Source organism: Peromyscus leucopus, chromosome 6, assembly GCF_004664715.2.
Source record: "Peromyscus leucopus breed LL Stock chromosome 6, UCI_PerLeu_2.1, whole genome shotgun sequence".
NCBI classification, from domain to species: domain Eukaryota; kingdom Metazoa; phylum Chordata; class Mammalia; order Rodentia; family Cricetidae; genus Peromyscus; species Peromyscus leucopus.
This window is the reverse complement of record NC_051068.1, coordinates 6,283,332-6,300,283: the sequence shown is the minus strand read 5'-3', so window position 1 is coordinate 6,300,283 and position 16,952 is coordinate 6,283,332. Positions and strand designations below refer to the sequence as shown.

Below are 16,952 nucleotides of genomic sequence, written 5' to 3'. Positions count from 1 at the left end.
TTTTAAAAGTTTCTGGTTTTGAACTTGTGATTTTAATATGTGTTTCTTATAGCTCCTGATACACTTTAATCTCCTTTAAATTTCAAATGTGGTCTATAGCTATTGCTTTTTTATTTATTCTTCATTGTTGACAATTCAGTCTCTATTTGACTAATGACATTTTTTGTTTTACTTTGTACATTATAGATTCTGTTTCTAATATTACAATAATTAAAATTTTTCATTCTTGCTGAAAAATATCAACATTAAACAATAATCACACCTGTTCTGACAGCATAAATCAGAGAATATGATTTTACTTGGACTTCTATGCACTTTAGTATTTTGTGCACAATTGTTTCAATTTGTTTTAGGATTTTTGTCTCAACTCATTTCTAACTACACCTTAGTGAATTCCTGTTGTGTGTGTGTGTGTGTGTGTGTGTGTGTGTGTGTGTGTGTGTGTGTGTATGTGTGTGTGTGTGTGTGAGAGAGAGAGAGAGAGAGAGAGAGAGAGAGAGAGAGAGAGAGAGAGAGTTATCACCGAAGAGCTTTTAGCTATGCATATTTTCCATTTATTTACAATTCATTATTTCTTATTTTCTGGAGGTTCACCCTAAATTAAAATATTTCTTCCTAAAGTTCAATTTTCATTCTTTCTTTCTGTGAATATGTGTGGTACACTGAAGACACACCTTTGTTTTACATTCTGATGAGTTGAGTGTGGCCTTTCAGAAAAATCACAGTGTCTCTCAGAGCAATTTAATGTTTTTTTGTGGCATTGTGGTCTGTTTTGTTAGTTACAAATCTGGTGTCATCTAAATATTACTCAAAAGTAATCTTTTTTTCTGGTTTTTCTTTTGTCCCTTATGTCTCATAAGTAGGATTATTTTCCTTGTTTTATATCTACAGTTTATTCTCAGTCATTCTACTGAGCATTTGTTGTTAATCTATCAAGGACTTGCTAATCATCACTTTAAAAAATTTTCTATTCATAATTTCTTCAATTTTCTTTGAAACTCCTCCTCTGACCCACAAAAAATATTTTCCTCTTTCTCTATACATGCTTTCATATTCTTGCAAAGTCTTTGTACACTGACTTGTATTTCACTAATATCCACGCCCTCCCCCACATACACACTCTTTAATTTCAAGTATCTGTTTTCCTTTGTAACCTTTTAAATCCTTTCTCAGTCTTCCTTATCTGCCAGAATCTTGTCTATTTTTCTGGCTTTCATTTCTGCTCACACTCTCTATACGCACTGTAATTTTCCTCAGCTTCCTTTAGTCCCAGCCTTGAATTTGGATTTCCATACCTGTATCTTTAAAACGTTTCATAGTTGGGTGCTTTGATGCCTCTCATATTCCCAAGTCCCTCATCTCATTTCCCAAAACCCCTATTCAGCTCTCTGTAGAAACCCTTCTTGAATCCAGGTATAAAAGCGTAATAAATGTGTCATTGACTGCTGTATGTGGCACCAGTCACCAAACCTTGTTTATTATCCTACTTAAGGGTGACTGGTCTTTAGCTATTTGTCACCTTAGTCCCCGCTGACAATCAGCTTGTCTCTGAAGTTCCTTCCCACTGGGAAGTAGAGCAAGGGAGAGAGGAGAAGCAAGGCTGACGGGCTTTGAACACGTCTCTGGCTTTATGGTACGAACTTTATGCAATTTTCCCAAGCCACATAAAGTGGCAGAGATAATAATATTCACATCATGAGGCTGATAGAAGTATTTAAAGAGAAAATGCATGAGAAGTGTTTAATGCCCTGCCTGTCATATGGTGGGTGTCAAGGAATGTTAACTTCTATAACTGTTAGGAATGGGTCTTTCTGCATCTGCCAACATCACCTCTGGGTAAGGTAGAGCTGCCACACATAATCATTTAATGAGCCTAAGCATCAAATGTTAACCTGCTTAGATATGGTGCATAATTCACTTATGATTAGAGTGCTAGGCATGGTAATTGTTACATGCACAGCATTGTGGATAGACATGTACTTCTTATGAGTCAATCAAACAAAACTGAAAAGCAGAAAGAGATGAAAGTCATAAATGAAAGCATTTTCTTCCTCAGAATTTCCCATATATTTGGGTATCCTTCAGGCAAGGTTAAATAAGCATGCATATGTATTGTTCATGCTTATATTAAAATTAAATAAATTAGAAAGGGGTTAAACTATAATAAGACATTATAACTACATAAAAAGAAATGAAATTAGCAGAAGATTTTGAATAAAATACTAAATCAAGATACCTTGCAAATATAAGTATACTGAATTAGGAGGGCAATAGAAAAGTAGAATGGATTGGAAGACTATCAAAGGAAGAGCCTATAGCCTTTGATTAAATAGTGTGTACTGAATTATTAAAAATATGATGGTGCATATAAATCATACTATCCAGATTTAGGCTTAAAATTTGGAATATGAAACCAGGTGTGGTAGCACACACCTGTAATCCTAGCCCTCCAAAGGAGGCAGAAATGTCAGAAGTTCAAGTTCATCTTTGGCCATATTGTGAGTTTAAGGCTAGCCTGGCATTCATGAGACCCTGTCTAAATTTTTTTACAAAAGTGCTAGGAATATGTGTAAGTCGTCTGACGTGGCAAGCCTGAGTATATTCCTAGCTGCCCTCCTTGAACAGAGCCTTTTCTAGAGCCTGTCCTGCAGCTGTGGGTTATTTTCCATGGTTCTTGAGACATCTTATATAACAGTAAATATTTCTTGCATCGTAAAATATTAGGACTTCACTTATTGAGTTTATATTACATGCTGTACTTTGTATCAAAGTATTATACATAGTAAATTTCTTTTATTCCTAAATACATGCCTATGGGGTGTTATCAACCTCATTTTCCAAATGAAGAAACTGAAGCTTGGTAACATTAAATATCAGGCCCCAGGTCACACAGCTGCTCAGTCACTCGCCTGAGAATTCAGTCCAGGCATGTTTACGAGATATGAACCAGAGTCTTTGCCTTCTGGGTGTGTTCCATATTTGGCCTAAGTAATGACGAGATTCATTTGCACACGCTCCCTGATACAAAGAATATAAAACAGCTTCATTTCAATGTCTAATAGACAAAAACTGCATGACAAACTGCACTTTGTGTTCATCAACGACAACTGCTAATGAAATCGAGGATTAGCTGTCCCCAAACTGCTCTTCACTCTTGCCTGTTGAAAATACATTTAGAGCGGCTGATGTGCACGAGTTAATGTACATATGCAATAACATTATAGTCGTAGATAAGGTTTTTCCTAATGTTTACCATGTGGTAGGCAGAGAGAGTTCCAAGCACTTAAAATGCATACACTCTTTTTATGCTAACAACAACACATGAAAATACAACCCCATTACTCATATACTACAAAGATGAAATTGAGGCACAAAAAAGCTAAATATGGCACAACATCACATGATCATTATGTGGAAAACTCAGACCAGGAGAACGCTGGTGGTGCAGAAGAATGCAGGCAATCAACCAGTTGGAAAAAAAATAAGAAATTTTAAGTGATTTATTTGAAATATGCAGATTATTTCTCTGGCAGTTATATATGTACTTTTAATCTTTTCTTGATAATTTCTAAATATTTATGAATGCTGGAAGAAAACAATAATAAGTTCCTGTTCTCAGTTCTCAGCTTGAACAACTACAGCATTTTACCCCACTGAAAGTTTCTCAGCTTGCTGCTTTTCTATTCATTTCCTTCATGGCACTTTTTTAGTAAGTAGGAATTTTATTTAATGAGATATGACATATCATTTTTGCCTTTTGGTTTCCTTTTTAAAGTCTGCCCAAGAAACTTTTTGATTACTCTTAAATTATATAGATAGTCAATGTTTTTCCTTTACTGTCATCTATATGTATATCATTTATCAATTATCTATCATCCATCTACCAACTATCTCTCCTCATCTATTTATCTGCCTATATATAATCTATTAATTATCTATCTATTGCATATATTTAGATATTATCTTTTATGTTTTTATATGTATATATTTATACATGTAAAATGTATATGTATTTATTCCATTTATATCATTGTCTCTGCCATCTACCTGTCATTTATTTATTTCTCTATGTATCCATATTTTGTGTCATCTCACTGCCATCCACAGGCCACCTGTAAAACTTGGAATAAATATGCACCAATAGTTTTCTCTTGATTGTAGGGAGGAATTGTTCATTATTTTACCATTGTTTTATATTAACTGTAGGATTGTGGGCACCCTTGTCCATATCAGGGAAATGTTCTTCTTTTCAGGTATGTTGGGGAAATTTTCTAAAAGATTGAACTTTATTAATTCATATATCACAAGAAACAGAACAGGGTATTATAAACATCCAAGGACATCTAAGTACCAAATTAATCTAATTTTCTTTGTGATCCATACAGCAAATCACCTGATGGCAAGGTATTCTGCTACACTGACTGGATTCATTTCCTAGAAAATATGAACTTTCATGGCATTGGAATCATGGAGTTTGTTCTGCTTTGTGAGTATCATCTTTTATTATTACATATCTTTTAAATTTAAAAAGTTTGGAGGTTATAAAATATATAATCACATAATTCTCCCTTTCCTTTCTTCCCAGCAAACCCTCCAGCATATCTCTCCCTTCTTGCTATCAACTTCATGGCTCTCTTTTGTAATTGTTGTTGTTGGTGTTTGTGACAGTGGTGGTTGTGGGGTTGTGTGTGCATGTGTGACACATGTTGCATATTACACACACATTCATATACATACACTCACATACCTAAATGCATAAATGCAATCTGCTCAGTCTGCATAATGTTATGACCATTTGCTATTACGTAACTAGTTGGTTTGGTCTTCGCTGTGGAATACTTTGACTCCCACTCTCAGCTCTCCATAGTTTTCACTCCTTCCTTCTATAGCCTATGGAGGCTAAGGTAGCAGTCATTCTTTGGGTGCTTTTTACTTTATTTTTGAGACAGTCTCTTAATGTACTGGGGCTCACCAAGTGGGTCCCTGGAAACTGCCCGTCAGTGCTTCCCAGGCTACTGGATTATACATGTAACCAAACACCTAAAGCTGATAAGTTCAAAATGGGTTCTGGAAATAGAATTCAGGTTCTCAAGCCTTCAAGGGAAACACTTTACTCTGAGCTATCTTATCAGCCCCAAAGTGTATTTCAGAGGCCAGATTTTGAAGACTAAAGTTTTAACTTTTTATTTATTTATTCTTTGTTCTGAAGTTTCAGTCTAGAGGTTTCTTTGCTCATTGGTGCATGATAGGTAGGTTTGGGTTTTCAGTATGTAAAACTTATCAATTTTTCTTTTGTAGCTTTGTTCTTTTGATGTTGAATATTAGAAAGATTTGCTTTGTTCAAAGTCAAAGGGATTTATCTTGTTTTATTTTGTAGGGTTTAGTTTTGATCTTACGCATTTAAATCTTAACACTACTTACAATACGTTTTCTTGAGCTTTTTGTGAGGTCCAGGTCATGGACTTCATTTTTCTCCTTGAATATACAACTAGTCTAGTATTATTTTTTGGAAAGGCTATCTGTTTCCCCATCAAATTATCTTGTCACTTTTTTAAAAAAGTAATTGACTGAAAAGGTGTCAATCTATCACTGAACATGCTTTTGCATTCCGTTGATCTCTGTGTCTTACTTTGTGCTGGTCAGAGACCCTTTCGATTATTGTCTGTATACTAAGTCTGAAAGTCGGCCACTACAAGCCATTCAACAGTTTTTCAAAACTGTTTCAGCTGTTCAAAGCCCTTTGTATATAGATAATAGATTTCATAGTCTCTGTTTAACTTCTGCTGAAAATGATGCAGAGATTTTAGTGAGGTTGTACCTACCTGTGGATTGGTTTGAGAGAACAGCTGTCTTCCAGCTCATGGGCAAGGTACATTACCTTGTTGACTTTGATCTTGTGTGTCTATTCATGACTTTTGTGTGCAGATTTCAATGTCTTTTTGGATTTTTTGAATCTCCCATTAAGTTTACCTCTTAATACTTCACATTGTGAAGCTGTCATCATGTATTTTATTTGTTTTATTATTGAGTCTGTCACAAGTCTGTGCAGGTGTAATTTGTATTTCATACTGACTATACATCCATTTTTTAAGTCTATAGATATTGAAACTGACTTTTACATAGATACCTTTTCTGGTTCTTTATTCAGATGATTGTGTTGACCATGAAGAACACATTCTACATCTTCCCTTTCTTTCCATGTGATTATATTAATTTTCTTACTTTATTGTATTAACTAGGACACCTGGTATAAATAAAATTTCCTCAAAGCAGATATTGCTGTTTGTTTCCAGCACTTTGAGAAAATATTCATGATACTTTTTTCTAACATTTAAGTAGGTTGTAAAACACAGATTTTTTTGTTTGTTTTTGAGACATGGTGCTGTTACATTCTGTGGATGGTATCAAGCTGGCAATCAGGCTCCTAATTAGTTAGAATCACAAGTATGTAATCATTATACTTCACTCATTTGTTTCACTGTAAGAGGCTCACTAACATATGAGTTTATTGTCTTTTTACATAGAAATATATTGACTAGCACTTGTTTAGCTGGTTGGCTTGACAGAGTTATAATCAGTACTCATTGGTTCCACATATATTGTCTTGGAAATCTAAAAGACAAAGTAAGAGTATAGCAGTATATATTACATTTTTTATTATTTTAAGCCATAGGCTTTCTTTTTTGTAACTCTTTCATGTTTTGAAGATAATATGTTGATAGCCAGGCATTGACAGTGCATGCTGTTAATCCCAGCACTTGGGAAGAAGAGGCAGGTGGATCTTTGTGAGTTTGAAGCCAGCCTGATCTACAGAGCAAGTTCCAGAACAGCCAGGGCTGTTAGACAGAGAAACCCTGTCTTGAAAAACCAAAAAAGAAAAGAAAAAGTCGGGTGGTGGTGGCACATGCCTTTAATCCCAGTACTTGGAAGGCAGAGACAGGCGGATCTCTGTGAGTTCGAGGCCATCCTGGGTTACAGAGTGAGATCCAGGAAAGCCGCAAAGCTACACAGAGAAACCCTGTCTCGAAAAACAAACAAACAAACAAACAAACAAAAAAAAAGAATATGTTCAACACTGGCTTTCATTTTTAATCATCATTGTTAATATGGTGAATTACACACCAATTAATTTCAACTATTAAGCCAACCTTGCATTCCCTGTGTGAACCTTGCTTGCTTTGGATATTGCTGATTTCAATTAGATAATATTTTCTATGGATCATGTACCAGTATTAATGGGAGATTATTAATCAGTATTAATCTGAGATTTATATTATCACAAGGTCTTTTTTTTTTTTGCGGCACAGTAAACTGTCGCATAAAATAGTAAAGCTTTTCTTTCTTTTCTATGATCAGAAAATGTTTTTGTTGGAATGACTTCTTTTTTATTCTCTGTATTTGTTTAGTAGAATTCATAAATAAAAACATCTAGCTTTAAGGTTTTATATTTAGAAATTTTCCTGTTAATTCTATTTTGAAAGCACTAGGATACTTTGCTAGAATGTGTCTTTCAAGGAAATTGTCTTATCTAGGTTGTCACGTGTAATATTATAAAGTATATTACTCTCTTACTCTCCATTCTGTGCAGCTAGTGCTTACAGTGACCCCTATTTTGCCTCCCTGATATTCCTAATTTTTAAATTCAGTCCACATCCTGAATCACTGTATGCTCATGAAACTTACTGATGTTTTCAAAGGCAAACACATCTCTCCCTGTTAATTTTCTCTAACGTGTTACTGTTTGTTTCACCGATTTTTGATTTTACTTTTGTGGTTTATTATAATTTTTTTCTTACTTGTAATTCAACCCTGTCTACCCTATTTCCTTAAGGTAGACACTTAGTTTCTAGGGTTTGGGCTTTGTTAGTTTTTTGTTCTTCAACACTTTCATAAGTGTGTATAATGAATTAGGTCATTTCATCCCCATTGTCCCATCTCACTCCTCTCTGTCTTCTGTGGTGCGCTTCTTGCCAGCAAATCTCTTCCCATTTCTCCATGTTCTCGCTGTGTGTGTGGTTGCTTGTACAAGTTGGGGGTTATTGTCTGGAACATGGGAAACTAATAAGTGACCACAACAATGAAGAGAATGATACTTTTTCTTCCATGATGATCTCAGAGTGACCCACAAACCCTTCTCTCGGACATCGTGAGATAGTGATGCTTTACATCTTATGTATCACTATAAAATTACAGATATCCTGAGTCCTTTAACCCATTTTCCATCTGTACCATCACTTAGCTACAACCATAGCTGTGCATTACATCTCCATAGGTTACAAACCTCACAACTCAATGTTGTGTTTTAAATAATCACTTGCATTTTAAGCAACTTACAGATGAAAAACAACATCGTTTACATAAGTCACCTAGATATTTTTAGTTCTGATCTATAGTTTGTCATATTTTTACTTGGTAAAAATCACTTTAATTTGAAAAAAAAACTTGGTTTAGCTTTTTCTAAATTGTAAAATAGCCAACAATAAGGTTTCACTAATTTATCATCATTCATAAAAGACAATAAAAGACAGTGTCATTTAATATAGAATTCAGGGCTGACAGTGTCTTTCTTTTTTCAGAACTTTAGTTGTTTCCATTGTTTTATGAGCTCATATTTTACATTTTTTCTTTTTCTCCATTGTTTTATGTGCCCATATTTTAAATTTTTTTCCTTTTCTTCTTTGAGATTATAATATAATAGATCTCTCCCCTTTCCTTCTCCCCCTTTAGTCCATAGGTTTTCAGGGCTGACCATATGGTACTGGATTGCCATTGGTGTGCTTTTCCCTGAGGAAGTCTATTTATCCTACTCTTGGGATTTTTAGGCGCTTATAGTTCTTTGTGTAGAGTTGAGACTTTCTTGGCTTTTTTTGTCCACTTTGGTGTGTCTATTGTCATTGACCTTGTTTTGCTCATGTTTAGGAAGTCATGTTGGTAAGACTCCATGGGTATAACATTACTAGGAGACACAATCGCACAGCAAACTCCCTGATCCTCTACCTCTCACAATATTTCTATATTTATTAGCTAAACTATTGGAGCTGGGTTCCATGACTATGTTTTTTGATTGTGGTTTTAGATAATGGTCTCCATCTGTTGCAAAGTGAAGACTATACTTACCTGATTCTGATTCACACTTTCTGATACACATCCAGTAGTCATCTGAATTGTTTTATCACTCAATTAAGGCATTGTTTTTCTCCATTTGCACTTAAGACTTGGTCTTTGTGCATGCCTAGCTATGGTTTTCTTTGTATACACTCTGATTGCAATTTACTAAGTGTCTTGAATACCCATATCTCTATCTTTCACAACCCTGGGAAGTGTTTGGCCACTAGTTCTGAAAGACTTTCTCCCTTTCTGTGTCCTTGCAAGGTAAACATTTGACATCGTTCTTGAGACCTCTTCAGAGTCTGTTATTAAAAAGAAAAAGAAATTCTTGAGCTGGAGAGATGGCTCAAAGGTTAAGTAAGAGCAATGGCTGCTCTTTCAGAGGTCCTGAATTCAATTCCCAGCAACCACATAGTGGCTCACAGCCATCTATAATGAAATCTGGTGTCCTCTTCTGGCGTGGAGGCATACATACTGCATAACACTGTATACATAACAAAAATATTTTCTCTGGGCTGCTAAGATGGCTCAGCATGTAGAAGCACTTGCTGCTCAGCCTGTTGGTCTGTTATTTCTCCCCAGCACGCCCATGGCAGAAGGAAATAACTAACTCCCATAGCTGTTTTCTAACCTCTGACCCCCCAAAAGTGTACCATAACATGTGCATGCCCCTCACAACAAAGGAATAAATGTAATAGAATAGTTTTAACACTCTCTTCAGACTGCAAGACTTATTATTATTATTATCAATGTAGTGGTAAAAGCAGTGTTTATCCTGGGGATTAGACTGGAGCCATGCTCACACTGGCCATATTACTTTTCTGCTATGCTACATGGTGTTCTGAAGCCAGCCTCATACTGTACCAGTTCAACTGCAAATTCCCTGTTGCTCTTCTCTGGCTACACCTTTCCACTATGCACTTTCTATTCCTCAACTTTCTAAGTTGCTCATTTTGTTCTAATCATCAAAAGGTCATTTCTGAATTTCTTTTCTGTGGATGTATTGTACATATGAATGACAGTCACATTGAGCTGTTAGTTTCCATCTAGGTATGCCTTCCTCTCTGTTTTTGCTCCTCAGATTGGGTTGAATTCCTTAGATTTTCTTTCTTTTTTCCCTACTGTTATTGATTCTTTGTGGATTTCACATCTTACATCCTGATCTCACTCAACTCCCTGTTCCCCTGCATCTGCCCTCCACCCTTGCAGCATCCTCCCAAAATTTAAAAGAAAAACCCAAAACCAAACAAAACAAAGAAAATAAAAAAGAGAGAGAGAGAGAGAAAAGAATCTTGTCGTGGAAGCTATAGTGTGGTCCATTGAATTACACAGCAACCCTGTAGTCTTTTCATCTACACCTGCAAATGTTCACCACCACAAGTCATTGGTAGGATCACAGCCAGGGCTCAAGTGGAAGGTGGCTACCCAGGTCAGGATGACCCTGGCATTAGCATGGCTCTAGGACAACAACAGGGCTCCAGGTGGGAGCCCAGACCCCTGGCATTTGCATGGCCTTCATGGTCTTAGGAGCTATGGGCATCAACTCAGACCCTGGCTGTTGTAGGGCCATGAACACAGACATGACCCTCAGCAGCAGCCTTGGCCCCAGTTGACAGTATTGACCACTCAACTATGTGTGGCCCTTTGGCACCAACATGGTTCCAGGTTATGGGCTAGACCCTGGGCATCTGTGTGACCTTTGGTGGCACCATGGGCCACAGGACATCAACACAGACTCTGGCTGTTATAGGACTATGGACCAAGACATAGTCCTCATCAGCCATCCTGGTACCGATGTCACCATGTCCATAGGTGGCAGTGCAAGCCAATCAGGTTGACATGGTCCCTGCCACAGCGTGGCCAGTGGACACCTGCCTGGGTCCGGGTGGTGGTCCAGATCACAGGCCTCTGCATGGTCCTCAGTGGTGACAGGAGCCACTCCTCAGCTGCATCAGGGCCTCGACGAAGACTGACCTTGGAGTCAGGTGACAAGCAGGCCATTCACATTAGCCTGTTTGTCATCACCTCTTCAGAGCCACCTCTCTCCCCAACCCATGCACTGCGCTGCTTCTCTCTCTTGCACCTCCTCACCCTACACTTGCTCATCCTTAATGGTCTCTGACTGTCTGGCACCACTGGTGCAGGACGACACTTGTTGAGTTGGGCCCCGGGGCCAGATGCATGGCATGGTGTGGGGCTGGTGCTGGTGCTGTGGTTGGATTTTCATGTATTGAATGTATTGAATTTTTTTTTTTTTTTGGTTTTTCAAGACAGGGTTTCTCTGTGTAGCTTTGCTCCTTTCCTGGAACTCACTTGGTAGCCCAGGCTGGCCTCGAACTCACAGAGATCCGCCTGGCTCTGCCTCCCGAGTGCTGGGATTAAAGGCGTGCGCCACCACCGCCCTGCTGAATGTATTGAATTTTATGCTGGTTGTTACAAATGTCGTATCTTTGGGATTTATTAGCATCTTTTGGATTTATTATTGTTTTTTCTTTTCCATCAGACAATTAATTTTGATTTTGTTAGATTTAAACTACAATCTTTTTTCTATTGGCAACATCTTCAAATTCAGGATTTTCCACCATGGTGCATTGCTTTGTTTTACTTACCCAAGTTCCGTTGGACTTAGACAGTAGATTGATAATTTGTATTACTAGGTATTTTTTAAATACTCTGATTTCATCTTTTTCTTTAAAATTTCTTATATTTACTAAATATAACTAATTTGTACTAATTTGCTTAATTTTTAGTTCTAGGTCATTGCCTATTCTATTAACACAAGCACAAACATTTTAACATTTCCTAATTTATATTACTGACTTTAATTAATTCTATTTACTCCTTATCTTTTAATTTTTTATTAAATTAAAATTTAAATTCTTCTGTTTCTGAAATAGTTTTGAATTCACTTTTGTATCTTTTGGTTATGTCAACAACTTCCAACATTTTGCTTTTGTTTACTGTATCTTTCCCTAATAGTTTTCTTGGTCTAGTAAGTGAAATGGTTATAAACACCTTGCCATTGTTCATCTAGAGCAGTGATCATCAACCTTCCTAAGAGTGCGGTCCTTTTATACAGTTCCTCATGTTGTGGTGACCCCAGCCATAAAATGATTCTCATTGCTACTTCATAACTGTAATTTTGCTACTGTTACAAGTTATAATATAATATAAATATCTGATATGCAGGACACATGATATATGACCTGCCAAGTGGGTAGAGAGATACATATTGGGAACTACTGGTCTATAGTAATAGTCATGGTTCTTTCTGACTTTCCTGTGGATACTTGGAATTTCCATCAAACATGAGAGTGTGGGCTGATTCAGGTTTCCGCACCCTACCTCTGCCCACAATGGTGCTAGCTCTGCTATGTCAACATCCATATTTTTGGTTGAAAACTTCTAGAATAGTCTCGGATGTTGGGCATAGGTGAAGGTTTGTTCATTAAGTATTTCCCCATTTGAAACACATGTGATTTTATGTGAAAACCAATTACTTCATTTCTCTACACAAAGGATTTTTGTTTTCATCATCATTGTTTCTGCAGAAAGCCTCGTTTAAGTCTTCTTCTAAACATGGGTAGATACATACAGATCATCTCTCAAGCTGTCATATACTTTTCCTCTGTGTCCGTCTCAGGGGCTATTATAAATACATATGTGTTTCATGATATATAGTCACAGGACAAACCAAAAGCATATATTTACATGATCAAACAGTCACAGGCTGATTTGTAAGTCAAGGAAAGGATCTCTAAATCAGGCTCCTCATTTAAAAAATTCTCAGTTGTTAACTGGTGAAAATATTTGGCAATTTAAAAGCAAACATTTTGTTACATTTCATTCATAAAAAAGCAAGCACTTACATTGGAAAACTATGAATGGTGTAGCTTACCTAATAAACATTATTTTTAATGATGTTTGCTTTCAAATGATCAATACTGATGTGTCGTTATCTTATGGTGTCTAGAAAAACATCTACATAGACAATGAACACATCTGAATGTATTTGAATATAAAATACTAACTTCTTTGATGTTGAGAAGACAGGCGCACTGTTTATCAGGTGATCAACAACTTGTCTCCTCTCATGCTCATTTTCATTTCTATTTACAGGGCTGTGGAGGCCAGTTTCCCTAAACCCTTCGTCATGTTAAGTAGGTTCATTTGCTTGAATGACTTTATTTTCACAGAGACTCAACCCTAATTCCACCTTCCCTGCTTGTCTACTTGTTACCAAGCACTAGCCTGTCCTGAGTTCATATTTCCCCTTCAGATAGTCCGGTTTATGAAATGGTATCAATAGGTCAATTGCTTCTGCCCCTGCCTTTCTGGGAATGTCCTGAGAAAATGGCATGGGCATGTTTCCTGTTTACACCCACATTGCCATTGCTCTGCAGGTGGAAACCAGCAAAGAAATAGCTTCTATAAAAATAAGGTTTTATGGGAGTCTCATAATGGCACCTGTTCCCTCCAATGACTGGTTCCATTTGTCTCATTCTTTCAAACAAGATGTCTCAAAGTTAGAAGTGAGTGCTGGAATCATTGCTGGAAGCTTGTCTGACTTCCAGTTTCCAGCAAGAATTACTTTGCAGTCAACTAACCAATATTTAAAAAAATAGGCAAATGAGCATCATAGAAGCTTCCTCCTGCAGCTGAGGGGAACAAATACAGACATCGACAGACATTACACAGAGGGTGAGACCTAGGAAGACACAGTTCTACGTGAAATGTCCCTCCCCTCAGAGCCCAGGCAACCCTGTGAAACAGGAGGCAGAAAGAGTGTAAGAGCTGTATAGAGGAACCAGGAAAACAAGCCCCTCTGAATCAACTGAGCAAAGCCCATATGAACTCACGGGACTAAAGCAGCATGCACAGGGCCTGTCCGGGGCTGCACCAGGTCGCCTGGGTATATTTTATGGCTGCCACTTTAGGAGTTTTATGAAACTCCTGAATGTGTGAATGAGTGAGTCTCTCATTCTTGTGTCTTCTCTTGGGCTCTTTCCCTTCTGTTGGGTTGCCTTGTCCAACTTTGATGTGGTGGTTTTTGTTTTATCTTATTATTCTTTATTTGTTGCTGTCTCTTAGAAGCCTGTTTTTTTTTGTTTTTTTTTTTTTAATGAGAAACAGAAAGGGAATGGATCTGGAGGGGAGGGGAGATGGGGAGGAACTGTAATCAGGATGTATTGTATGAGAAAACAATCTATTTTAATAAAAGGAGACTATATATATGCCTTGTAAAATATTTTAAAAATAAAGTGGGAATTTCAAAGACTATGAAAAAATCTGTATATTGTGAATTATTATAAAAGCTTATCAATTGAAAAAAAATAAAATAAGCAAATAACTAAACAAAAGATATCAAACATATAATTCTGCTCACTGAAAGCTTCTGCAATTTTATTAATTCTTTCCATTATTATGTTTACTTTAAAATTTTTTATTTCTTTTCTTATATGTATTAACAGTTATATTAATATGGACATAATTCAAATTCTTATTTTAACCACTGCTTCTGTCACCAATTACCACCTATTCCATCATTCTTATTAGTGGTTTGAATGGTTTGGTCTGTTTCTGGGGGAATGTGGGAAACATATTATGTACCAGGTAATTCTGTATATAAATGTATAAATGTATAAAAAAATTGCTGAATAATAGATACAGATATGACACTTTTGTTTGAAGAGTTGATTTGTACCCAACTCATTAAATAACAGTTGAACAATCAACTAAAAAGAAGTATTGGTTGGAACACCTGTCTGGGAAAACACCTTATCTTGAAACAGAATGATCAGTGGTAGTAAAGCAGAATTCTCTAGTCAGCACAGTCTTCAGATTCATGGCAGACCCTTACACAATGCCCCTCTCTACGGTTGATTTAATAATGCCGGTCATAAGCTCACTTCTGAGGTTACTAGACATTTACAATTCCTTATCTTAGGTTGCACTGTAATAACTTCAATCACAAATATTTTTTTTATGTGTAGACATTTCATGTGGGAAGTGGTTCACTTTAATAGCAATATCATCAGTGGATATTCTGTTTTTCAATATTCAGAAATGATTATGAAATTTTTGGCCATGAACATTAAATTCTAGTTCCTAGCAATTTTCCTAGAGACTTTAGATGAGAGAAAACTTGTATCTCCAAATCTTTTAAGTATATAAATAAATGTTCAGGTTTCCAGAAATAATTTTAATGAAATGTGATACCTTCATTTGTGTGTGAACTCTTAATTGACACAATTAAGTTGGCTTCAGGTCTGTGCTATGTCAAGTTATATAAGAAATAAATCCTTGCTGGGAATGTGAATTACTTCTCAGGATTGTCATAATTATTTTGTCACAAGTAGTATTTACATGTTTGGCTAACAGTTCCTTTATGCAGATACAATGCTTCAACTTTGCATGTGTGATTGTATATAGTGTTCAAATTTTCAAATTAAATGTGGTTTCTCTTAATGTAATCTGTTTTTTGTTAACTATATAACAGGTTTGTTCTAACCTATAGACACTTCATATAGAAAACCAGGAAAGAAGAAATAGCAAATGGCATTGTCTGATTAGAATTGATACCTTATGCTCTATCAATACTTATTTCCCATCTGGCCTTCTGTGAGGGCCATGCCCCCTTTTCTAGCAAAGGAGGAGTGTGACAGAAGGCTTCTTGGAAAGAAGTTTCTTGGAAACTGTGTGGAGCTACCAGAAGACAAGAAATAAATTATTCACCAACTCACAGGTCACTAGGCAGGCAGCTGTAGGTAGGCAGGCACTCAGGCACAAACTGGCAAAAACAGACTTACAGACAAATACATACAGGCAGGCTGACGAAGCCTCCAGTTCAGGCTCAGGCTCAGACTCAAGCCCCTGACCTCAGGGCCATATATATGCAGAATCACACAAAAGTGGGAATGTACCAAAAATAGTTATGTAACAAATTACATCACTATTTACTTTGGGGTTCCCTGGACATCTGGTATCAGCTATATTGTGCTGACTCATACGCCCCCATGTCTGGTATCAGCCATGTTTTAGCTGACTCATACTGGCCGTCTGTATCCTTATATGTTGGCTAGATAAAATCTGGCTCTTATTTCCTTCTGTTCTCAACACCTTCATAATGTGGGGGCTGGTTTCATGTTTAAATATTTAGAAGAAGTATGGTCAGCGTTGTCACAGGAGCTAAAATATACTTCCAAATCTTGGTAGCTAATTATGCTTGAATTGTTGATTATTGTGAAACAAACTTAAGCTTAATCACATATGAATTATAATACAATTAATAACAATTTATAAAATTATAAATGCATTAAAATAAAATTTTATATTATATAATTTATAGAGGCACACATAGTATCTTATTTGTTCCCCATCCTTAACATAAAGTGTATATATACTAATATAATGTATGTGTGAATGTACATGTTCACCTCATTTCACAAATGAGAAACTGGTAAGGCATCAGAGGTTAATCTGAGGTGTCACATATATACTGAACTTCATGTCCAATGATTTGGATCTTTGGGGTCTTTGTTAAGGTCTATAGAGTAAATGCACAGGAATTAAGCAACACGACAACAAAAAATTTCATTAGCAAATGTTTGCTGAGTGCCCACTGTGTACAGCATGGTGACGGAACCTCATTTTCTTGGTGCTTAGCAGCACTTTCTAAAGCCTTAGATGTTTTACAGTTGCATTTTCATCATTATAAAGGCATGACCCCCTTCTGGGCTTCCAGCCAAGCACGGAACAGCATGAGATAATGCACAGAGGTTTCGTCTTGTCATCTGATAATTTATAAAAATGAAGTTGTCCATGAGAACGATTTCTATAAATAT

The 16,952-nt window shown here is 36.5% G+C and overlaps 1 protein-coding gene across 3 annotated transcripts in view; it reads left to right on the top strand.

Annotated features, from left to right (window-relative positions):
- The window catches only part of Nlgn1 (neuroligin 1), an 899,837-nt gene that overhangs the window by 78,004 nt on the left and 804,881 nt on the right, over window positions 1–16,952 (top strand). For all 3 annotated transcript variants that reach the window (XM_037207284.1, XM_028875794.2, XM_037207285.1), the window contains one exon: window positions 4,386–4,486. The gene's annotated coding sequence lies outside the window, so the exon portion shown is untranslated. The remainder of the gene's footprint in view (window positions 1–4,385; window positions 4,487–16,952) is intronic.